Source organism: Triticum aestivum, chromosome 5B, assembly GCF_018294505.1.
Source record: "Triticum aestivum cultivar Chinese Spring chromosome 5B, IWGSC CS RefSeq v2.1, whole genome shotgun sequence".
NCBI classification, from domain to species: Eukaryota; Viridiplantae; Streptophyta; class Magnoliopsida; order Poales; family Poaceae; genus Triticum; species Triticum aestivum.
Window position 1 is genome coordinate 427,307,303 of NC_057807.1, and position 25,383 is coordinate 427,332,685.

A 25,383-nucleotide genomic window follows, 5' to 3' on the forward strand; every position below is an offset into this window, starting at 1 on the left:
AACAGCTCCTCCCGCCTAGCAGTTGGTGCATACTGAACGCAAAAAATATAAGAGCATTTAGATCATGATATTATATTTCATTACCGTCTAAATTTTCAATATGATCTTATAACATCAAAAATACTTTGATCATCAATGATCTTTGTGTGTACAATCTGAATTGTCAATATGAGTCATCAACGATTTATTAACCGATGAAGACTCATATTGCGGCCACAAATCCTACACATAGAGTTCAATGAAGACCAAGTGCTTGTGATAGTTTGAGAAATAACATATTTAAGGTGGTAAAAGGCTTGTTAGGGGAGCGAGGTGGGACTAAAAACAGCTTGCCATAACCTCATTAGTACCGGTTCGTGGTACGAACTGGCACTAAATGGTGATGGTGGGGCCATAGCCCGACCGCAGGCTGACACAGCCTCTTTAGTACCGGTTCGTGGCATGAACCGGTACTAAAGGTTCGCCACGAACCGGTGCTATTGATCGCCGCCACGAACCGGCACTAAAGTACACATTAGTGCCGGCTGAAATTCAAACCGGCATTATTGTGCTTCACATTTGACCCTTTTTCTACTAGTGATGTACTTACTGAAGAGTTAAAGTAACAAGAAGAAACATAACATAGTTCTGCTGGGGGCTCAGCACAACACACCCCTCAAATTAAATTAAGCACACCTGAAATTAAACTTTGCAACTATTCCGGTAGACACTGCATTAGAACCACCATGTGCAACGACACTGCCACCTTACTCGGAGTCCTCGTCCACGTCCTCGACTTCGTCCTTGTCCCTCTTTCTCTTGGCCGATACTTCTTTTCTTGAACCGCCAACTTGGCTGTTGCTCTTCATCCAACCCTTGTACATATAGAAACAAAGGTAGCCATCCATTGCAGCGTACTGGATGTAGTCTATATCTAGTACATTCCGCTGCCATGCATGACGATGAAACATGTATGGAGGTTTCTCCAGTTTATCGTACGAAGGATGAACCATGGCTCCTGCCAGGGTCAGCATTGAAGGCCGACGAGAGGACACCAGCCGATTCTTTTGGAGGTCGAAGGTGTTGCCTACAATGAGGCCTATCCAACGCAGGACTTGTTTGTCGTTACCAAAGTCTACAGTAACGAATTTGACTAGGTTGCTCTCGAGGAAGTCCTTAGAATCCTGGCACTCAACGTCGGCATGGCATATGTGGTAGACCAAGCATAAGTCATGCACGTAAACCTGGATCACCGCGGGCTTCTTCCTCTCTTCGTCCTTTAGATCCTTCTCTCGTCCCACGACTGTGGTGTACTCAACATCTAGCCCGGCGACCCACTCATCATGTGAGTCTTCGAACATGCATCTAAAGCGAGAAAGGCATCCTTTCACCGTCGCGGAAGAACGGGTGTAGATGACGTCGAACTCAATGCCGGTGATGGTTCTAACCTTGTACTCACCGCCGATCGGGGAGATTTGGGACGCCATGGATTTGGGAGGAGGGTTTGGGTTAGTGGAACTGCCGTAATGTGAATGGACGGGACGACTAGGAGCGAACCGCCGTAGTATTAAAGGACGTGCGGGGACGAGTAGGAGCAAACTGCTAGCGTGCGAACGGCAGGGTAGTGGCTTTCCATTCTCCCAAGATACGGGATTCCGAGAGCCCTTGGATCGGAGATCAAACGGTTGCATGGCGTGATTCTAGACCAATGGGCGAATATCCTATCCTGGAGGGTTATTCTGCAAATTTTTAGCAACTTAGCATGCGACCGTTTGATCTCAGATCCAAGGGCTGCCAGCAGCCCTATCATGGTAGCGCCTACCATGACCGTCGCGTCACTCGCGCGGTCGCGCCCTTGGAGATTTAACACGGTGCGTTAGGCTATCTGATGTTGGCATGTCATACATAGTCATCACTTAGTCACTCATACTACAACAAGGTTCGCTATAAGGTTGGCTATAAGTGTATTTTTTTTACTCCTCTCTATCTGTTTCTTCGTACTCCCTCCGTCCCATAATATAAGAACGTTTTTGACACTAGTGTAGTGCCAAAAACGTTCTTATATTATGGGACACAGGGAGTACTAGTATTTATTGCATTTGCCAAGGAGTGACCTCTTCCAATGAAATGGTGTTGCTAAGTTTGCTTCATTTAATTAGCTATAGACTCAAAATTGTCTTTTCACCTAGGTATGCGCGCTTAGCACCATTTCTTCCTTGGGTCACCAAACTAGTCTCTCTCTTCTTGATTAACTTGCCACATCAGACTTTATGCCTATGTGGCAAGCTTAAGCACCTCTAGGAGCAAGTAAGGTGCCCGTCCATTGCACGGAAGAGTGAAATGCATTGATCGGGGTGTTGTTTATTTTGACAAAGGATGTGGGGGTCATCTCATGTGCAACCGGGTCGACGTGTCAAGCACCAAATAACAATGCAGAACAGCAGGGGGGACGCACCCCACTCGTACCAGCCCAGTGTTAGTAATGAGCAATGAGATGTCAAATCACAATTCCGCACCTTCCCAGACGGATGAAGCAACCATTATTTCACACTTCGGTTCGACATCATCTCAAACCACGTACTAGTATTGCTTCTGCCTCAAGAGGGACACGCACATCGCCTTGGTACATCATGACACGTGGGACCGTATGACAGGCCATGCTCCCCCGCCGATCACTGGGTAAAATCACCTCATTTTTACTATACTTCCTCCGGATCGGTTTACTACATGGCATGCACGTCATTCTAGGTTTAGAATTTAACTGGCTATATATATATGTGATGAACAGTATGCTAGCCTTTAAAGAAATGTATACTTTTGTACAGTAGTACTCCACTATCGATGGATTGTGCCATGGAGCAAAAATTGAAATTTTAAAAAAAGGTGGTACATATAGAGAGCGCTCGTCGCCAAATTATGCATATAGTACTATTAAAAAAGCTAGTACGTGCTTAATTGGGGTGCTAAATTCTATTAAAGAAATACTAGTACTAGTATGTACATACTGAAGAGTTAAAGTAACAAGAAGAAACATAACATTGTTCTGCTGGGGGCTCAGCACAACACACCCCTCAAATTAAACTAAGCATACCTAAAATTAAACTATGCAACTAATCCGGTAGACACTGCATTAGAAGTTTAGAACCGCCATGAGCAATGACACTGCCACCTTACTCGGAGTCCTCGTCCACGTCCTCGACTTCTTCCTTGTCCCTCTTCCTCTTGGGTGATACTTCTTTGCTTGAACCGCCAACTTGGCTGTTTCTCTTCATCCAACCCTTGTAGATATTGAAACAAAGGTAGCCATCCATTGCAGCATAGTGGATGTGGTCTATATCTAGTACATTCCGCTGCCATGCATGACGATGAAACGTGTAATGAGGTTTCTCTAGTTTGCGGTACGAAGGATGAACCATGGCTCATGCCAAGGTCAGCATTGAGGACTGACGAGAGGGCACCAGCCGATTCTTCTGGAGGTCGAAGGGGTTGCCTACAACAAGGCCTATCCGACGCAGGACTTCTTTGTTGTTCTTAAAGTCTACAGTAACAAATTTGACTGTTTTGTCCTCGAGGAAGTTCTTAAAATCCTGGCACTCAACGTCGGCATGGCATATGTGGTAGACCAAGCAAATGTTATGTACGCAAACCTGGATCACGGCGGGCTTCTTCCTCTCTTCATCGTTTAGATCCTTCACTCATCCCACGACTGTGGTGTACTCAACATCTAGCCCAGCGACCCACTCATCATGTGAGTTTTCGAACATGCGTCTGAAGCGAGAAAGGCATCGTTTCACCGTCGTGGAAGTACGGGTGTAGATGATGTCGAACTCATCGCTGGTGATGGTTCTAACCTTGTACTCACCGCCGATCGGGGAGATTTGGGATGCCATGGATTTGGGAGGAGGGTTAGGATTAGTGGAACTACCATAATGTGAATGGATGGGACGACTAGGAGCGAACTGCCGTAGTATTAAAGGACGTGCGGGAAAGCGTAGGAGCGAACTGCCAGCGTGCGAACGGTAGGGTAGTGGCTTTCCATTCTCCCATGATACTTGCTTCCGAGAGCCCTTGGATCTGAGATCGAACGGTTGCATGGCGTGATTCTAGACCAATGGGTGAATATCCTATCCTGGAGGGTTATTCTTAAAATTTTCAGCAACTTAGGATGCGACCATTTGATCTCAGATCCAAGGGCTGCCAGCAGCCCGTATCATGGTCGCGCTTACCACGACCGTCGCGTCACTCGCGTGGTCGCGCCCTTGGAAATTTAACACTGTGCGTTAGGTTATCTGATGTTGGCATGTCATACATAGTCATCACTTAGTCACTCATACTACAACAAGGTTGGCTATAAGTGTATTTTTTTACTCCTCTCTATCTCTTTCTTCATACTCCCTCCGTCCCATAATATAAGAACGTTTTTGACACTAGCTAGTGTAGTGTCAAAAACGTTCTTATATAATGGGACACATGGAGTACTAGTATTTATTGCATTTGCCAAGGAGTGACCTCTTCCAATGAAATGCTGTTGCTAAGTTTGCTTCATTTAATTAGCTATAGACTCAAAATTGTCTTTTCACCTAGGTACACGCGCTTAGCACCGTTTCTTCCTTGGGTCACCAAACTAGTCTCTCTCTTCTTGATTAACTTGTCACATCAGACTTTATGCCTATGTGGCAAGCTTAAGCACATGGCATTTTTGCATATGTGGAGGAAAGAGAGGCAAGGAAAAAGTGGAGAAGTGGGCTCTCATGCAAGAGCCAGCCTCTACTACTACATGGTGGAGCATTGGGAGAGGCACCTGTATGGAGGTGGCCAGGAATCGGGAGACTCACGTCGGTCGTAGCGCCGCAGTTAAAATGATAATGGTAAGTAAAATCACGGGGCCCCACCTGTCCAGCAGTAACTCACTGTCAAATCACACAGCCCTATGTTTGCAGCAGCATACTCCCTCGTCTTCTCGCGTCTCTGCCGAACCGACTAGGCGGAACTGTCCCGCCACCTATGGGGCAGGAAAAGCCCCGTCCTCGACTTTTAAATAGTACACAATATACTAATTTTGTATCCAAGGATTGCGCCCGCGCCATGGAGCAAAGCATCTAGAAAATGGCGGTACACATGTACGAAGTATACAACACGCACGTCGCGTTCTCGTCGCACCCCAGACGGTCGGTCGGTCTGGCACGCTGCTCTCCGAATGGGACGCGCGTCATATTGCGTTCACACACACATGTGGGACGACAATTGAGAACCGACCATAGGCACACTCCCCGGCCCCCCAAGTCGGGTGACTTATTAGAAGAGGGAGACGAGCGATAGTACTAGAGAAGTGTTGTACTACGTTGGTGCCTGGACGATCCCTGCAAGACACGGAAGATCAGTTTGTCCATGCATGTGACCAGACTCCAGTAGACACGCCTGGATTGGCTATCGTCTATATATCGTGCAGGCTGTGTTGTACATGGCTGTAGTTGTGGTGAGAAATCTGAAAAAGGTTTGTTGTCATCTCGCAAAATTATGTGTCATGTTCTTCGGATCACTGCGAGGGTTAAACAGCGACAACTGAGTTGGGCTAGTCATTGGGGGCACATGCACGAACAGTGACTACTCGGCTGCCATCTACGTCAAGCCGGCTATGTTAATTAGACATCTATCGACGGACCCCTTTTCTACGAGTTTATCTTTAATTTGAGCTTTGTTCCTCATCTAGTTTGTCCGTCGGGATTCATGTTGTCTCCTTTGGGCAGTGAGGTTATGATTTCTTGTCATGTGGCATTTTTTCATGTTATATGTTATAATCCGGCGCTTCAGATCAAAATGACGACAACTGCGCCTCCGGGCCACGTGCATGAAGACTTCTCGACAGTCATTGACGAGGTCAAGCCGGCTCCGGTAGACAAAAGAAAACTAAGTACTACTCCACTATATAGGCAGGAGCCTCCGTGCTTGCTTGCTAGTGTTGCTCTCTTCACACCATCTCGGCCTCTCCAGATCTAAACACGACAGCAGTGGCCACACACTCTCTCTCTCTCTCTGCTCACCGCTGGTCACAAATCCAGCTGGATCCTCTCCGCCGGGGAAGGTGAGAAGGTGCAATGTTCACGCGGTCATCCTCGGCGACGGCTCTTATCCGGTACTGGGCGCGTCCCGATCAGCCTGCCTTGCCGTACTCTCCCAAGCACCGCTGGCGAGGGAGGGCCTCCGACCTCTTCTTCCTTGCTGCCGTAGTGTGGGCAGATCCGGCCTCCCGCCGCCGACCTAGCGACATCCCAGCGACCATCAGGTATAACTTCCTTCGAAACCGGCCTTGCTCTACTTCCCGAGCTCCTAACGTTGCTACATTTGTAACTTTTACTATTTCTCAGGCCCCCTCGTAGATAGGATCGATCGGCTCTTCGAAAACCACCTAATTTTTTTACGTTTAAGAGGTAAAACTAGTTCATGCACTCGAATCTAGTACTACTTGGTTCAAACAAGGAAGAAAGGGGGTGGGGGGTGGGGGAGGATTTGTTACCTGAATCTAGGACTTGGTCGAAAGAGGAAATAATGGGGGCGAAAAGTAGCAGAGACTGTCTATCCAACTGGTCTCTAGGTCTAATAGGGAAATAAAGGGAAACGCACTACAAACTCAATATAAACACGATCTATTGGTTGAAAAAGGAAAGAAAGTGGGGACTGGGGGACAAGTCAACAGAGTAAGTCCAGCACTAGATTTGCTAGCCTCACACAGTATAAGGTGGCTATACCGAACAAAAATGGGACCAACCCAGATATCCTGTTCAGATGTTTGTTGCCCCGAGCCACTCTTATGTAATGCCACTGGTAAAATTTAGCAGTCGCACTGTTAAAAGTAAGGACGTGTTAAACCAATGTTGTTTTCAATGTAATGCCTCCAGTAATATGAATCAATGGCACTTCTTTACATGTCGTGCTAAAATTTCCCATTAAGATAAGTTGGTTCTTTTCGTTAGAAATGCAACTGTCCTGGTCCGCCTACTCTCCCGTGCCCAAAGTAATGTCGTATTTAACGATTGTCATAGTTAATCCTGATGCCCACACTAATATCTAGCAATGCCACTACTTTAGAAATTGCTACTGTCCTAGTAGGATTGCCATTCAGATAAGGAACATGCTTCTTTTCATTTGATGCATGTTTCATCACTTGTTACTTGTTAGTCACCCTCCTTTCCACCTTTTTTGTGCAAACAGAGATATACATTTCACACTCGATCTTAGTTGAACTACACAAATGATATCCAAATTATAGTTGAGCATTCCAGAAGCTTCACAACCAACTTTGATGTTGCTCAATTTTATTGCAACTAATGAAGAAGAAGCTCTGTGGGTTTCGTTTTCTGATGGAAATGGAACCGGGGCTGGAGCCCTTTTCTTAAATTTTTTTGAAGAAGAAGCTGCTAGCTCATGGGACATTGCTTCATTTTAGGTGAACTGCACCAAAAGGTCTCATGAATTGAATCATCCATGTTGGTGACTGAAAGAGCCAGCTTCAGCATCCCAGTCTAAGCACCCTCGGCCTCCATCCTTGGGACGCACGGTACACCTCGTTTTCCACCTGCTCGACCCTAGTGTCACTGATAAAATGAAGTAATAATAAAGTTAAAATAGAGCGAGTGTCATCTCTATCATTTCATTTCCAATGTAGATAAAGAAAATGCTTCTCTTTGTTAAAGTATGTTTCATCAACTAGTCCCATTGTTAATGTTTAAGCGTTTCTGCAAACTGGGGTGCTTAATTTTAGTTGATATGTACAAAAATAGAGATTTGAATGTCTCAAGGCGCCTCCTTGTACTACTGCTCTACACTGATGTTCATCACTGGCAGAAGGTGTATCTGGGAGACTTGGGACAATGTCCAGTATGAGGCGTACCATATGAGGCGTCGCAGGGCCCATCTCGCCCTCGCAGCATGGCATACTATGATACTATCGCAATATTTTCTTCTATTTATTTTGTGTGTTTCATCAACTAGTGCCACCATAATGTAATCACGCTTTTTCATTATCTGTGCAAACAGGGTTATTCAGCTGCATTTTGGTGGAACTGCACAAATGTACGTATGGAACCGGCATATATGCAGAGTGCGATGTGTGCCAAGAAAAAATTACCGACACCAACCATGCTGCATGCACGCATTGGCATCCACCACAACCAGTGGGATGTGTGGCGCTCTATATGGACAGATCTTTCTCGGCAGCAAATCCTCTAACCAAATACTAGTAGCTTATATTGGCAGTTTTCTAGGGAGTACTCTTTTCTGAAAGAAGCACCAATCTATTTTTCTTTATTTGTACACTGTGTCACAACTTTGACCCAAAGGTCCAGAGCTATTTTTGGGTGATTGGCGTAGTACTCGGAGAATGATTGTAAGCATGACTTTCATTAGCTGTAACACTGATTGTAAGCAGAGCAGGTGGAAGATTAGGTTAGTTCGAAGCTTACCTTAAACCCTACCGCTGCCGTTGAAACGAGGTGAGCGTCGAGGGAACCGTGGAGAATGTTGAGGAAGCGACGTCGCGCCATCCGGCCTCCTCCTGCGGTGGGAGAACGAATACTCATGTGGATCCTGCTGGCTCAGCACCCTCGCGAACGGCACACCATACTCGATCGATTCGTTATCCTCTGGGCGCTCGACCTTCGACCTGTACGCCCACCACCTCCGCCTGACTATCGCCTCGGGCGAATCTGTCTGCTCTATCGCCCATAGGAGATACTCGATGAACTTGGAGGACTACGGCGTGACTGCTGCCGAGGAGTACATGTACATCGTCGCCCTCATCGCCGCCGTCTCGCTCTTTCGCATACATTGCCACATGGCCCGCACCGTCCTCAAAATCTCCCACTCATTGTCAAACCAACTAAGGATCTCCTTCAACCTGGCTAACTTTGCCTGGTCGCCGCCGGTGATCTGCCTGATTTGCTGCTGCATCCTCTCCATAGATGTCGTTCTGAGTGGTCCGGTGCTAGCTTTGGAAGATGGGAGGAGAGACGGTGGTCTTGCAATAGAGAAGAGGGAGAGGAGAGGAGGTGGGTTTGGAATGGAGATGATGGAGAGGAGAGGAGGTGGTTTTGCAATGGAGAGAATTTCAGAAGAGGGAGAGGCGAGACGGTGGTTTTGGAATGGAGATGATGGAGAGGAGAGGAGGTGGTTTTGGAATGGAGATGTTGGAGAGGAGAGGAGGTGGTTTTGGAATGGAGATGTTGGAGAGGAGAGGAGGTGGTTTTGTAATGGAGAAGATCAGAAGAGGGAGAGGCGAGACGGTGGTTTTGGAATGGAGATGATGGAGAGGAGAGGAGGTGGTTTTGCAATGGAGAAGAGGGAGAGGAGTGTGCGGCAGCGATGTAGGATTGGGCGAGAGGGCCGGCGCGCTGTGACTGGATCAAAATCAAAATCAATTTACCTTCTATTAAGAAAGCGACCCCACATTAGCTAGTCTCCCTTTTATTCTGGGTCATAATTGACCATGATTTTCGGACATAAAATATATGTTATACGTTGCAAAAATAATATAATTTGAAAGTACATTCAGATACGAACCAAACGATACAGTTTTTGATGACATGCATTCACATTTTGCTTGTCACATATAATACGTGGTCAAACTTTGACCCAAAATACGCAAAACAACGAAAAAATACTTCCAAGACTAGCGCCGCTCTTCCACTCTTCTCCTGTTCCAATCTAAATCCACCGCCGCTCCTCTCCTGTTCCAATCTAAACCCAGCGCCGCTCCTCTCCTCTTCCATTTCAAAACCACCGCCCCTCCTCTCTTGTTCCAGTCCAAAACCAGCGTCGCTCCTCTCCCGTTCTAATCCAAAACCAGCGCCGCTCCTCTCCTCTTCCATTCAAAAACCACCGCCGGCGAGTGAAGGTACTGTGGAGAAGTAGATCGATGGAGGAGTACAACCGATACGTGAGGATCGCAGACGGCGACCCTGTGAAGCTAGCTAGGATGTTGGAGATACAGTCTTGGTTTGACAACAAGGACGACATCCATGGCCAAATATCTGCAACAGAGCGAAAAGGCGGCTATACTCCCGGAGGTAGTCGCGCCGGAGTACATAGAGCTGCTCCTCTGGGCCATGGAGCAAACAGATTCACCGAATCCGATCGTGAGGGAGCGATGGTGGGAGTATCGATCCCAGATGGAGCATCCACCAGAGATTGAAGGATCGAGCATCTACAGGGTGCCGTTTGTGAAGGTGTCCTGCCAGAGCGAGCCGGTGGAGTCTTCGTCGACCGAACCCAACTGCAAGAGGAGAAAAGCAGTTGGCCCGACGACGCTTCCCCGCCATCGTCTCCCTCACCGTTCACATTGTCTCACGGGGCAGCTGTCTGCCATCGAGGAATAGGAGGGGACTGCCCCCCAGCCCATCGTCTCCACTGGGAGGCTGACTTGTGGGCCTACCAAGTTGACGGGGACGGAGGGCTTTGTCAACTTAGTCAATATGAACGATTCTAGCTCCTGTTACCGTACGATGTTCATCCAACGGTTGTAGTGCTTCTTCAACCTCTGGTCTTCTTGCTCCAGCCGCCCAAACCAAGACCGGTCGTGCCGTGTGCTCCTGCCTCCCGTGGCCGGCTGTGATGCCGCGGAGGCCTCACCGCCCCCTACTACTCCCATCGCTGGCCAGGCCATCCCTCTAGTCACCCTCACCCCTTGTTAATCTATGGCGACAGCAGCCTCACACTGCAGCCGAACCAGTGAACCCTCGTACTCCTCTTCGCGTGGGCATCCACTGCTGCGTCTTCCCCGGCTCTGAGTCGTCCCCTTCCTAGGCCTCGCCGTCGTCCACCGCCGTGGTGCTCTCTGCGCAGCGTGGTCAACGTGGTCAAGGAACGACTTCCATCGGATGTGGACTGTATGTGGAGAGGCTGACAGCTGGGTCCACGGTCGCAGCAAGGAAGTGCCTCCTTATTACATGGAAAATAATGATTCCTCCACCTGACAATGGGGACCCACCGAACGGGCCATAGTATTTCGTGAAAAAAAAGTTTCCCCCTGACTGCTGGGACCCACCAGCTACATCTCCGCACGCAAGGAAGTGCGTCCGGGCAAAAAAAAACGATTCGCCCCCCTGACTGCTGGGACCCACCAGCTACATCTTCGCACGCAAGGAAGTGCGTCCGGGCAAAAAAAATGATTCGCCCCCCTGACTGCTGGGACCCACCAGCTACATCTTCGCACGCAAACGAAGTGTGTCCGGGCAAAAAAAAACGATTCGCCCCTTTGACTGTTGGGACCCACCAGCTACATTTTCGCACGCAAGGAATTGCCTGACAGTTGGGACCCACCTGGTCGAAGCGTACGTAGCATTGTCATTCTGGTCGCGAACTTGTACGTAAATATATACCGGTCGATGTAGAGGCGTGCACGTGTCGTAGTAGAGGCGCGTACGTGTCGTAGTAGGGGCGCGCACGTAGCATGTACACGTACGTACAGCGGCCAGGGTGCAAGAAAGAAACTATGGCCACGTATGTGCACATACGGGTGGGGTCTCGAACGCCTAGTCGCGCATACGTACGGTGAGGGCTCGTGTTCATGGGGAGGCAACGGAATGCATCGTGTTCATGGGGAGGCAACGGAATGCGTCATGTTCATGGGGAGGCAACGGAATGCGTCGTGTTCATGGGGAGGCAACGGAATGCGTCGTGTTCATGGGGAGGCAACGGAATGCGTCGTGTTCATCAGGAGGCAACGGAACGCGTGGGAGCCAACCGGCTTGGACGGAACAGGCGATGGAAACGAGGCCTGGCGTACCACAGAACGGAGGAAACGAACCTCCTACGGTCAAAACGGGGGTCATGTTGATCGGGAGGGGTGTGGCGTACCGCAAAACAGACGAAATGGACCTCCTACGGTCGAAACGGGTGTCCTGTTGATCGGGAGGGGTGTGGCGTACCGCAAAACGGATGAAATGGACCTCCTACGGTTGAAACGGTGGTCCTGTTGATCGGGAGGGGTGTGGCGTACCGCAAAACGGACGAAACGAACCTCCTATGGTCGAAACGGGGGTCCTGTTGATCGGGAGGGGCGTGGCGTACCGCAAAACGGACGAAACAGACTTGTGTTGGAGCGCTACGATCGAAACGGGTGGGAGGGGTGTGGCATACCGCAAAACAGGACTCCACGGGATACTGTTCATCTCCACCATCGACCTCCTCCAGCCTCCACGGGCTACCGTCGACCTCCTCCAGTCTCCATGGGCTCCTGTTCATCCAGCCTCCACCATGCGCTACTCCATCGGCTACTGTTCAACCACCCCTCAACGGGCACCCATCCACTGTCTACTGTTCATCCAGCCCTCCACATCACGGGGTCCTGTTCAACCACCCCTCCACGGCCACCCCTCCACCGTCTACTGTTCATCCATCCCTCCACACCACGGGTTCCTGTTCATCCAGAGGCAACGCCACCACTCACTGTTGATCCACCCCCCCGGCAACACCCACTATTCATCCAATCGATCGGCTTCAGTTAGCAGCAGTAGCGAAGGAACCGCTCCATCGAGTTCAGTTAACAGCCATTGATCGATCGCTCGGGTTCAGTAACGCGTAGCCTGCAGTGCAATCGCTCAGGTTCAGTTAGAGCCCAACGCCTCGCTCGGCTTCAGTTAGAGCCAACGCCTCACACACACACACACACGTATGTACAAGAGAAACGCGCATCGCTCCGCCCCCGACCTCCCACCGTAACCGGCAACTCCCCGCAATTTTCCTCCCCCTCGCTTCTACCATGGTTTTTTCCATCATGGACGGCCCAAAGAATGTCATTCAACTGCGTCTCCGGCCCGTCCAGGACGAAAAGCCCATTTTCTGTCATGATTTTTTGTCATAGAAGTAGGAGCCCACCACATCTATGATGATACCGGGTTTTGTCACAATTATTGTCATAGAAGTGTCATATGTATGACATAATTTTTTTTTGTTCGGCCCAAAATGTCACGGATGTGTCTTTTTTTGTAGTGTGTATTGTTGCCATCGAGGATAAAAATATGGGGTTTTCATCATATTTATTGAGTTAATTCCTCTACATCATGTCATTTTACTTAATGCGTTACTCCGTTTTTATGAACTTAATACTCTAGATGCATGCTGGATAGTGGTCGATGTCTAGAGTAATAGTAGTAGATGGAGAATCATTTCGGTCTACTTGACACGGACGTGATGCCTATGTTCATGATCATTGCCTTAGATATTGTCATAACTTTGCTCTCTTCTATCAATTGCTCGGCAACAATTTGTTCACCCACCGTGATATTTGCTATCTTGAGAGAAGCCACTAGTGATACCTATGGCCCCCGGGTCTATTTTACATCATATTATTTTCCCATCAACTTGCCAATTTCTGTCGCTGTTCCTTTAATTTGCAATCTTTACTTTCCAATCTATAAACCAAAAATACCAAAAATATTTACTTTACCGTTTATCTATCTCTATCAGATCTCACTTTTGGAAATAACCGTGAAGGGATTGACAACCCCTCTATTGCGTTGGATGCAAGTTGTTGATTGTTTTGTGGAGGTATTCAGTGGCTTGTGTGTTGTCTCCTACTGGATTGATACCTTGGTTCTCAAACTAAGGGAAATACTTACTCTACTTTGCTTCATCACCCTTTCTTCTTCAAGGGTAAAACCAATGCAAGCTCAAGAGGTAGCATCATGTCGTGCTGCTCAGCCACGCACTGTCAAGTCGCCGCTACCTCTGCCATGAGCCGCCAGTGTGTCCTCACCTGTAGGATCAAAAGTATGTCTAGAGGGGGGTGATTAGACTACTTAACCTAATAAAAATCTAGCCTTTTCCCAATTTTAGTGCTTGGCAGATTTTAGCAACTTAGCACAATTCAAGCAATCAACCTACACATGCAATTCTAAGAGTATAGCAGCAGAATGTAAAACAATTGCATATGAAGGTAAAGGGAGGTGTTTGAGGGAGCAAACGCAATGTTGACACAGAGATTTTTTAACCGTGGTTCCGATAGGTGGTGCTATCATACATCCACATTGATGGAGACTTCAACCCACAAAGGGTAACGGTTGTGCAAGTCCACGGAGGGCTCCACCCATGAAGGGTCCACGAAGAAGCAACCTTGTCTATCCCACCATGGTCGTCGCCCATGAAGGACTTGCCTCACTAGGGTTAGATCTTCACGAAGTAGGCGATCTCCTTGCCCTTACAAACTCCTTGGTTCAACTCCACAATCTTGTCGGAGGCTCCCAAGTGACACCTAGCCAATCTAGGAGACACCACTCTCCAAGAAGTAACAAATGGTGTGTTGATGATGAAGTCCTTGCTCTTGTGCTTCAAATGATAGTCTCCCCAACACTCAACTCTCTCTCAGAGGATTTGGATTTGGTGGAAAGAAGATTTGAGTGGAAAGCAACTTGGGGAAGGCTAGAGATCAAGATTTATGTGGTAGGAATGGAAGATCTTGATCTCAACACAAGTGTAGGTGGTTCTCTCTCAGAAAATGTATGCTGGAAGTGTAGGTACGTTCTGATGCCTCTCTCCAAAAACTCATGCCTTGTGAAGATCATCATTGATTGCCTTTAAAAACTCATGCTCTTGCTCAAGGTTGCTTTTCAAAGCGTAACTTCTCATGAGTCTTTAAAAGTTCTCGATGATCTTCTAAGATAGTTTCATGAGCTAACTTAAGAGTGTTTAGTTCTTTAGTTACGTGCTCAATCTTCTCCTTATCATTGTCATTCATTTTATCTTGATTAGCATGATTATTTGACGTTTCATCATAGTATTCATCACTAGAGTTCTCAACAAGTAAATCATCATCTCCTAACATGTCATCTTCATCACTATTGAAATCAACATACTCGGGGTGTGTTACCTTTGGGCCTTTAGCCACGAAGCATCTTCCAAGTCCTTCATTTGGTGAATCAAATATGTCATAGGAGTTGGGTGACACAAGTGCTAGACCGGCAACACCTTCATCTTGAGTATATTCGGAGTCGGAGTGATAGCTTCTCTCGGAGTGATTGTCAGAGTCGGAGCCGGATACCCATTCAGCAACATGAGCTTGATGTCTTCGTTTTGTGTAGCTCCTTGATGACTTGTCTTTCCTCTCCGAAATAGTGCTTCTCTGGGATGTTCTTCATTCATAATGATCATCTCTACTCCTTCTATCTCTTGATGGTGATTGTTCTCTTCTACTTCTTCTTTTTGGAGTGTCTTCTCTTCTTTTGTAGGGAGCCGTACACTCATTGGTGTAGTGTCCAGGTCTTCCACAATTGTAGCAATTACGCCCACGACTAGAAGATCTTTTGTCGTTGTAGGACCTTAACTTGGAACTTCTTTCCTTGCTTCTACTCTTGTAGAACTTCTTAAAGTTCTTCACCATTAGGCTCAATTATCCGTTGAAGGTTTGTTTCTCACTTGATGATGTGGGAGCTTCACATGAGGCTTTGTAAGCACCACTTGACTTGTTGTGGATCTCCTCCTTATCCTTGAGTGACATCTCATGAGCAACAATTCTTCCAATGACTTCCGTTGGCCTGAGATCTTTGTAATTGGGCATCATTTGGATCAATGTGCACACGGTATCATATTTTCCATCCAAGGCTCTTAGGATCTTCTTGATGATGAATTTGTCGGTCATCTCTTCACTTCCTAAGCCGGAAATTTCATTTGTGATGAGAGCAAGCCTAGAGTACATCTCAGCGACACCTTCACCATCCTTCATTTTAAACTTGTCAAGTTGACTTTGAAGCACATCCAATTTGGATTCCTTGACAGAGTCGGTACCTTCGTGCATATCAATCAAAGTATCCCTGATTTCCTTTGCATTCTCAAGTTGGCTGATTTTTTTGAATTCTTCGGGGCACAATCCGTTGAAGAGGATATCACAAGCTTGAGCATTGTATTGCAGCATCTTCAACTCTTCCACGCTAGCTTCACGGTTCGGTTCCCTCCCATCAAAGAATTCACCTTGCAAGCCAATACACATAATAGCCCAACCAACGGGGTTATGTCCAAGAATATGGATTTTCATCTTATGCTTCCAACAAGCAAAATTAGTACCATCAAAGTAAGGACCTCTACGGTGGTAATTTCCCTTCCTAGACGCCATACTCTCCTAGGTAGTGAAACCAAGGCTATGACCACCAAAAGCTATGGAAATAAAAGCAAATGGAGACCAAAACTTTGACACCACTTGTAGGATCGAAAGTATGTCTAGAGGCAGGGGGGTGATTAGTCTACTTGACCAAATAAAAATCTAGCCTTTTCCCAATTTTACTTCTTGGCAGATTTTAGCAACTTAGCACAAGCCAAGCCATCAACCCACACATGCAATTCTAAGAGTATAGCAGTGGAATGTTAAACAATTGCATATGAAGGTAAAGGGAGGAGTTTGAGGGAGCAATCACAATGCTGACACAGAGATTTTTGGGCCATGGTTCCGATAGGTGGTGCTATCATACATCCACATTGATGGAGACTTCAACCCATGAAGGGTAACGGTTGCGTGAGTCCACGGACGGCTCCACCCACGAAGGGTCCATGAAGAAGCAACCTTGTCTATCCCGCCATGGCCATTGCCACGAAGGACTTGCGTCACTAGGGGTAGATCTTCACGAAGTAGGCGATCTCCTTGCCCTTACAAACTCCTTGGTTCAACTCCACAATCTTGTCGGAGGCTCCCAAGTGACACCTAGCCAATCAAGGAGACACCACTCTCCAAGAAGTAACAAATGGTGTGTTGATGATGAACTCCTTGCTCTTGTGCTTCAAATGATAGTCTCCCCAACACTCAACTCTCTCTCAAAGGATTTGGATTTTGTGGAAAGAAGATTTGAGTGGAAAGCAACTTGGGGAAGGCTAGAGATCAAGATTTATGTGGTAGGAATGGAAGATCTTGATCTCAACACAAGTGTAGGTAGTTCTCTATCAGAAAATGTATGCTGGAAGTGTAGGTACGTTCTGATGGCTCTCTCCACGAATGAAGAGTGGGTGGAGGGGTATATATAGCCTCCACACAAAATCTAACCGGTACACACAACTTACCAAACTCGGTGGGACCGAATCGTGAAACTCGGTCGGACCGATTTAGGAAATAATGTGACCATTAGGATTTTCGATGGGACCGACATGTCATCTCGGTGGGACCGATATGGTTCGGGTTAGGGCATAACGTAATCTCGGTGAGACCGATTACACAAACTCGGTGAGACCGATTTTGGTAATAGACACACAGAGAGTTGGTCAGGCACACTCGGTGGGACCGATTCGCTCATCTCGGTTAGACCGAAACGTTACGAAGGGGAAACAGAGAGTTTGCATTGCAATCTCGGTGGGACCGATCGCTCATCCCGGTTTGACTGAAACGTTACAAAGGGAAATAGAGAGATTGCAATCCCATCTCGGTGAGATCGAGATCCCTATCGGTGAGACCGAAAAGACTTGGGTTTTGTGGCAGTGGCTATGACATCTGAACTCGGTGGCGCTGGATAGATAGTTTCGGTGGGGCCGAGTTTGTCTTTTGGTTTGGGTCATATGTGGATGTGAGAAAGTAGTTGAGGGCTTTGGAGCATATCACTAAGCATTTTTAGCAAGAAACTCTTGAAGCAACACCTCATCCCTCCTTGATAGTATTGGCTTTTCCTATAGACTCAATGTGATCTTGGATCACTAAAATAGAAAATGTAGAGTCTTGTGCTTTGAGATTGAGCCAATCCTTTTGCCTTGGCATTTTGAGGGATCCACTTTTCTCATCCATGCCATGCCAATCATTGAGCTTTCCTGAAATATTTATCTTGAAATAGCTTTAGCTCAATGAGCTATATGTTGTTAGGAATTACCAAAACCACCCAGGGATAGTTGCACTTTCAGCACCTCATCGCTTCATCACCGAGCTACATCTGCCTCTTCTGCAGACTCCGCGAGACTCCACACCTCCACTCCCACGACCTCGGCAACCCGTCGCCGCGGTTCACCGCTGCCACCGTGATTCCGCATCCGCCGGAGCCTTAACCTGCCGCCGGTGAGCCGCCTCAATGATTGCTGCGGCCTGCTTCCACCCCTGCTGCTGTGAGCCGCAACTATCATCACATCTGCTGATCTCTGCTCTTTCCTACGTGAAGAACAACCAAGAACTTGCTACGGGAGATGGATCAGAGATCATTACCACTAGACGCGCAGTGCCGTGCAGCGGAAGAAGAGTTGGGGTAGCGCGTCCGCGTGGATCGTCTCCTCCTCATCCGATCTCCCTCGAACAGCCGGTCGACAATCCCACGTACAAGTTCGCCGGAGCGGCGCAAGTGCACCGCCTCTAACGGTATCCGCGCGTGCAGGAGGAACACCATGCGACGGACTGCTAGGTCTGATCACATAGTTGGCAGCGAGTGGAGGTGGCTATTCGCAACACATGCAAACCCTAGTCGCAGCGCCGAAGCGATCAACCGCATGAGTGTGTCGCACCTCCACTTTATATGGGCATCCGTCGCGGGCTTAACCCTTGGGCCTCGCATGGACCCTAAAGCCCACAAGTCTACTCGGCCACAATCCGAATACAGCCTGGATCACATTCGACCAGTGTCCTCGGATCTGACCTCATAGGTTCCTTCCCTTAAGCGCGCGACCCCTTAGGCTCAAGTCAGCTTGGTCACAGTTTGGATCACCTCTGAACTGCACGGTTGGCAGCGGCCTCTAGCAAGGCATGCCAAACACCAAGCAGACTATGAAGCTGGTTAGGCGAACCTGCACAACATGTCACACTTCTGTTCCCTTTTCCACACGATATATGTTGTCTGGCTCAAGGCGAGACTGCCATCCTTGTGCTAGCCCGACCTCTTTCTCGTTCAAGTGATACCGACCACTATCCGGATTATCTCATAATCCTTGTCGCATGGCCATGCTTATGCTGGTCGGATCACACGAGGGTCCCATAGTATATCTCTCCTGATCGGAGGGGCAAATCCCATCTTGCTCGACCATGTCTCGCAGCATGGGTCTGGACAAGCCTGAAACCTACCTTTGTGACTACCCAGTTACGGAGTAGCGTTTGGTCGGCCCAAACCAGGTCTGTCACCATCTCGAGTACATGTGTCAGCTCAGGTCTTAGGACATAGAACGTATGTTGTACTAGAGACTCACAGATGACACATTGCTGCATCTCGTAGTTGGGTCTGTCCGACTTGGACCTTATCTCGACTCGGATTTGACTAGTCGAATCCGACCAGACCTTTCCAAGTCCATATTATCCGGTTAGCATCCAATGCTCCATGGCTAGTGAGACCAAGCCATCGACTGTGTCATATGTTAGTCTAGTCGGCTGCGCGTCCACACAACCCTTTCGACTAGGGAAATTTTAGGACAGTCATCATACAATGCATAGTCCCACAAACAAGTCACGTACTTGCTGATACACATCATTGATAATGTCCAACGACTATCTTTATTCATAAACACATAGGAAATATCATCATACATGATTGCCTCTAGGGCATATCTCCAACAGATGACAACATATAGATCAAAGCTTCGACAAATGAAAATCAGATTTGAAGACATCGTCGCTTTGAGAAGTATGTGATAAGTAAGAGCTCCCCCTAAAGTTGTGCACTATTAAAAATTTGCTTTGGACTGCAAATGCACAATGAGTTAGGATCATGGGTCACTCTTCCATGTCACATACATCTTGGTGGAGCACTCAAAATGGTTATAATTAAACACATGCACTCATCACCAAGCAAAGTGAATGATCATATAAGGATATAAAAGATAATGTCATCCAACAAGAATTAAGGTAGCATATGATCAAACACATGATCATCCAAGTATCTCACAAAAGGCATAATGTATCAAGCAAAACACACATAAAGAAGTTCAACCACCAAAAGCAAGAGAGATAAAAAGCAACACTCTCTCTCGAAGCCTATGATCTATACATTCTTCTCCCCCTTTGGCAACAAGTTACCAAAAAGTTCAAAAATGCATAGTACTAGTCGACTCTCAGGCTTGGTCTTCATGTGGTGGTGTAGAGATGACTCCAAGGACGAAAGCATCAGTTGATGTAGCTGGAGCTGGAGGCACTGATGCTGTGGCAACAGGTGCAGATGATGTAGCTCTGGTGTTTGGAACAGGCACTGCAGGAGATCTCTGACCTCTGAGCACTCTAGCAAATGCATCTGTGGTAGACTTGCCCTTCTTCTCCTCCAGTTCCTCCTGAAGTTGCTCAACTGCAGTTTGGATTTCAGTGACCTTCACATCAAGTGCATAAAACTTCTGCTCTATGATTCTCTCCAAGCTCTCCTGGTTTTGAGTCAGGGTGCCCAAGCCCTTCTCAATCCTCAAGGTGGAGGCAATCAAGTAGCCAAGTTGGTCCTGCTTGCTCTTCCAAAATACTTGAGATGCCTCTTCTGCAGTTGGCATCTTAGCAGCTTTCTCTGCCCTTGCTTTCTCTCTCTTTTCATGTGCTTGCACGGATGATGGTTCTTCCTCATTCATCTCAACAGTGTTGTCCTCATATTCAGGGTATAAGGGTAGATGCTCCTTATCCAAAAGATACGTGCATGTGCCCATCTTTGAGTTGATGAGCTCCTGAATGTGTGGAGCATACCCACAACTACTTTTCTGATCAGCTGCAGTCCTCTTGATTGTTTCCACAATCAGGCTCGTGACTTTGAATTTATGAGGTATATCAAACAAGTGCAGCAAGTTGATAGCATGACCTATGATCATCTTGTCATCACCTGACTTGGGAAGCAATGTGTGCCTAAGAATCCAATTGATAGTAGGCAGACCAGACAACAAGAAATGCACAGATCCAAGCTTGTGAGTTTCCAAAGCCTTTTCTGGGATCTCTCTGTACATGTGAGCCATAGAGTTGTGGTCTTTCTTCTTTTCTGCATATACATCCAAGTCATCTTCAGATTCCTTAGGGGAATTGATCAGCTCAGCCCATTCCTCAACTGTGGATTGGTACCTAGTACCCTCAGACATCCAGACAATCCTCCCATCTGGGTAGAAATGAGTTGTGGAGTAAAACTGCATGATGAGCTCATCATTCCACTTGGTGAGCTTCTGGGCAACAAAGTCATCTACTCCACAAGACTTGCAGCTGTCATACACTCCTGGATAGTGAGCTTCACTCTTCTTGATGTATTCCCAGTTGATCCATCTCATGTCACACACAATGGGATTATTTTCAAGCAAGATAGTCTCATAAAAGTCCTGTTGCAACTTTGTGTGGAATCTATAGTCAACTCTATCCTTCTCCTCACAGCATAAGGATCTGACTGTCTCCATAATCTCAGTCCATCATCCTTTCTGATATGCATGTCTTCAGCTACATGATGAGCATCATTGTGATCAGGAATCTTGCAAACTTTGATAGCAGACCTTGTGAATAGATGTAGATGAGGTGGAGTGGATGAGCATCACAAGGCATAGAGGTTTTTGCAAAAAAAAAGAATTAAAATCTTAGTTTCAGTTTTCCACATAAAGCATTTCGGAGCTACCGATTTGTAAACTCGGTGATACTGAAGCAGCTTTTGGAACCTAAACTAGTGAACTTGGTAAGACCGAGTCACATTTTGGTGGCACCGAGACTGCTAGGGTTTCACAAAGAATCGATTTCAGTCGCACCCGATTTGCAATTCTCGGTCAGACCAAGAAGCACATGTGCAATGGCCTAAGCCAAATCGGCGAGACCAATTTCTACAACTCGGTCGGTCCGAGATGAATTCGGTGGAAACCTAACATTAAATTTTCAATCCAAATCTAATCTAAGGAGTTCTTTCGCTGGATAGAACGATTTCAAATGTGGCAAGATTCATGGCAATACAATGTGCTAGGAATCGGAGTTTAAAGATAGCACATAGTTTCAAGTCCATACCCTAGTTCGGCGTGGATTTGCTACAACAGCAACGACGGAGCAGAATCCCGTTGACGGCGACGGTGACCAGCGGCGGGAGGTCGCTGGCGACGAGGAGGACGATCCGGAGACCCGAGGAGGCAGAGCAGGCTATGCGCGAGCAAAGTGGTTTCGGAAAAATTACCAAAATTTGGCCCGGGGGTATATATAGCCTGACCCTGTCGGTGTGACCGAGTGGAACAACTCAGTGGCACCGAGATGCAAAACTGCAAGCAGTTACTGCAACTCAGTGTGACCGAGAAGTTCTAATCGGTTGCACCGAGGTTGAAAACCTAGATCAACTTAGTGATCTCGGTGTGACCGAAAATGGTGAATCGGTCAGACCGAAATGCACAAAGAGGTTTTGGAAGTTTTAAGTCTATGACGAATCAGGGACTTCGAGTGCTCCTCACACAGAGTGGTTCGAATCTGACTTGATCAAACTTTGTGATGTAGCATGAATAGAGTTTGAGACAAGAAAATCATAGATAGCTAGAGAAGGTTCTTAGGCATTCTTGTCCATCCACTTGGCAAAAGAAAAGAGACCAAACAATCAAAACAACAAGTGGATGTCCTCGAGTGAGTAAAATATGCAACCAACATGCTCACACAATAAAATGGCAAATGAAATATGTGGCAAAGCATGCACAACCAATTCTAGCATCTATCAAGCAATTGGCGATGACTAGGTCATCTATATATGAGTATATTGACTTAGGAGTCAAATGAGAACATTTGATCATAGGTCATACTCATCGTTTAAGCACAAGTGGGGTTACCACTTTTACATAAAGCATTGTTGCGTTCACACCATTAGAGTTGCTTTAACTCAATACTTAGAGTAAAGCTCCCCATAGATGTGAGATCCCCCTTAGGAGGGATGAACTAACCTTGGGTTTTGATGAACTAACCTTGGGTTTTGTCGATGATGACTTCATGTAGGTGTTGAAGATGTGGCTTCTCAATGTTGATGTAGATCTTTTGGAGCAATCCATTGGAGTGAGTTGCACTTTCAATACCTACATGGGTTAGTCCCACAAGGAACAAACAAGGATATCCATAGACATAGAGTGATGCATACACAAGATGATGTCCATGAAAGTATTAGGTTACCTTGTTCCTTGTCTTACCAACAAGAGGGTTTGTGACTCCTTGAACTAGTGCAAGATATGGAAGTTGATTGCACTTGTTCTCGCCAAAATGATATGAGTGAAGTATGTTGGCGGAGTCACCCTCAAGAACTCTGTAGTTCTTCTTCTTTGGGATCCACACCATCTTGATGGGAATCCTTGGAGTTGTAGTTGTACTTGTTGAGGTAGAACTCATCGTAGTCTTAAGAACCCACTTGACCAAAGCCTTAGGAGCTTCTTCAAATGCATCAATCTCCTCTCGAAGCTTGTCCTTGCCTTTTTGCTTGTGGTCTTGTGGTGGAAGATCATCTTGAGCGTGTGTCCCTTTGAAAGAAGTAGGATGATACTTCTCTTGTTGAGGAACAAACTTCGTCTTGGGGTATTGATCTTCTTCCCACTCAACTCCATTGGCATTGAACTTTCGTTCAAAACCAACACCTTGATTCTTTCAGTGCCTTCCTTGCTTGCGTACAATTTCCTCAAATTGCTTACTTCCGGCAAGACTCTTGTAAACACAGTTCTCTGTAATTCCCTTCAATAAGCTATTTTCTTGCTCAAGTGTAACTTGGCTAAGAGAATCATTAGTGGAATCAAGAGAACTACTAGAAGCAACAACATTGGATTTAGCATGATTATTGTTACTACTAGAAGAAGAATCTTTCTTGTTCTTGTTAGTAGACTTGACTTGAGGCATGTAAGTAGATAAGAGTAAATGCTTGGCAATGTAAGAAGAACTTTTCTTGCGAAGATCATCATTAATTGCCTTTAAAAACTCATGCTCTTGCTCAAGGTTGAGCTTTTCAAGGCGTAACTTCTCATGAGTCATTAAAAGTTCTCGATGATCTTCTAAGATAGTTTCATGAGCTAACTTAAGAGTGTTTAGTTCTTTAGTTAGGTGCTCAATCTTCTCCTTATCATTGTCATTCGTTTTATCTTGCTTAGCATGAGTATTTGACGTTTCATCATAGTATTCATCACTAGAGTTGTCAACAAGTAAATCATCATCTCCTAACAAGTCATCTTCATCACTATTGAAATCAACATACTCGGGGTGTGTTACCTTTGGGCCTTTAGCCATGAAGCATCTTCCAAGTCCTTCATTTGGTGAATCAAATATGTCGTAGGAGTTTGTTGACACAAGTGCTAGACCGGCAACACCTTCATCTTGAGTATATTTGGAGTCAGAGTGATAGCTTCTCTTGGAGTGATTGTCAGAGTCGGAGCTGGATACCCATTCACCAACATGAGCTTGATGTCTTCGTTTTGTGTAGCTCCTTGATGACTTGTCTTTCCTTTCTGAATCCTTGCTTCTCCGGGATGTTCTTCGTTCATAACGAACATCTCTACTCCTTCTTTCTCTTAATGGTGATTCTTCTCTTCTACTTCTTCTTTTTGTAGTTTCTTCTCTTCTTTTGTTGGGAGCCGCACACTCATTGGAGTAGTGTCCGGGTCTTCCACAATTGTAGCAATTACGCCCACGACTAGAAGATCCTTTGTCATTGTAGGACCTTGACTTGGAACTTCTTTCCTTGCTTCTACTCTTGTAGAACTTGTTAAAGTTTTTCACCATTAGGCTCAATTCTTCATTGAAGGTTTGTCTCTCACTTAATGATGTGGGAGCTTCACATGAGGCTTTGTAAGCACCACTTGACTTGTTGTGGAGCTCCTCCTTATCCTTGAGTGACATCTCATGAGCAACAATTCTTCCAATGACTTCTGTTGGCTTGAGATCTTTGTAATTGGGCATCATTTGGATCAATATGCACACGGTATCATATTTTCCATCCAAGGCTCTTAGGATCTTCTTGATGATGAATTTGTTGGTCATCTCTTCACTTCCTAAGCCGGAAATTTCATTTGTGATGAGAGCAAGCCTAGAGTACATCTCAGCAACACCTTCACCATCCTTCATTTTAAACTTGTCAAGTTGACTTTGAAGCACATCCAATTTGGATTCCTTGACAGAGTTGGTACCTTCGTGCATATCAATCAAAGTATCCCAAATTTCCTTTGCATTCTCAAGGCGGCTGATTTTTTTGAATTCTTTGGGGCACAATCCGTTGAAGAGGATATCACAAGCTTGAGCATTGTATTGCAGCATCTTCAACTCTTCCGCGCTAGGTTCATGGTTCGGTTCCCTCCCATCAAAGAATTCACCTTGCAAGGCAATACACACAATAGCCCAACCGACGGGGTTATGTCCAAGAATATGCGTTTTTATCTTATGCTTCCAACTAGAAAAATTAGTACCATCAAAGTAAGGACCTCTACGGTGGTAATTTCCCTTGCTAGACGCCATACTCTCCTAGGTAGTGAAACCAAGGCTATGACCACCAAAAGCTATGGAGACCAAAGCTCTGATACCACTTGTAGGATTGAAAGTATGTCTAG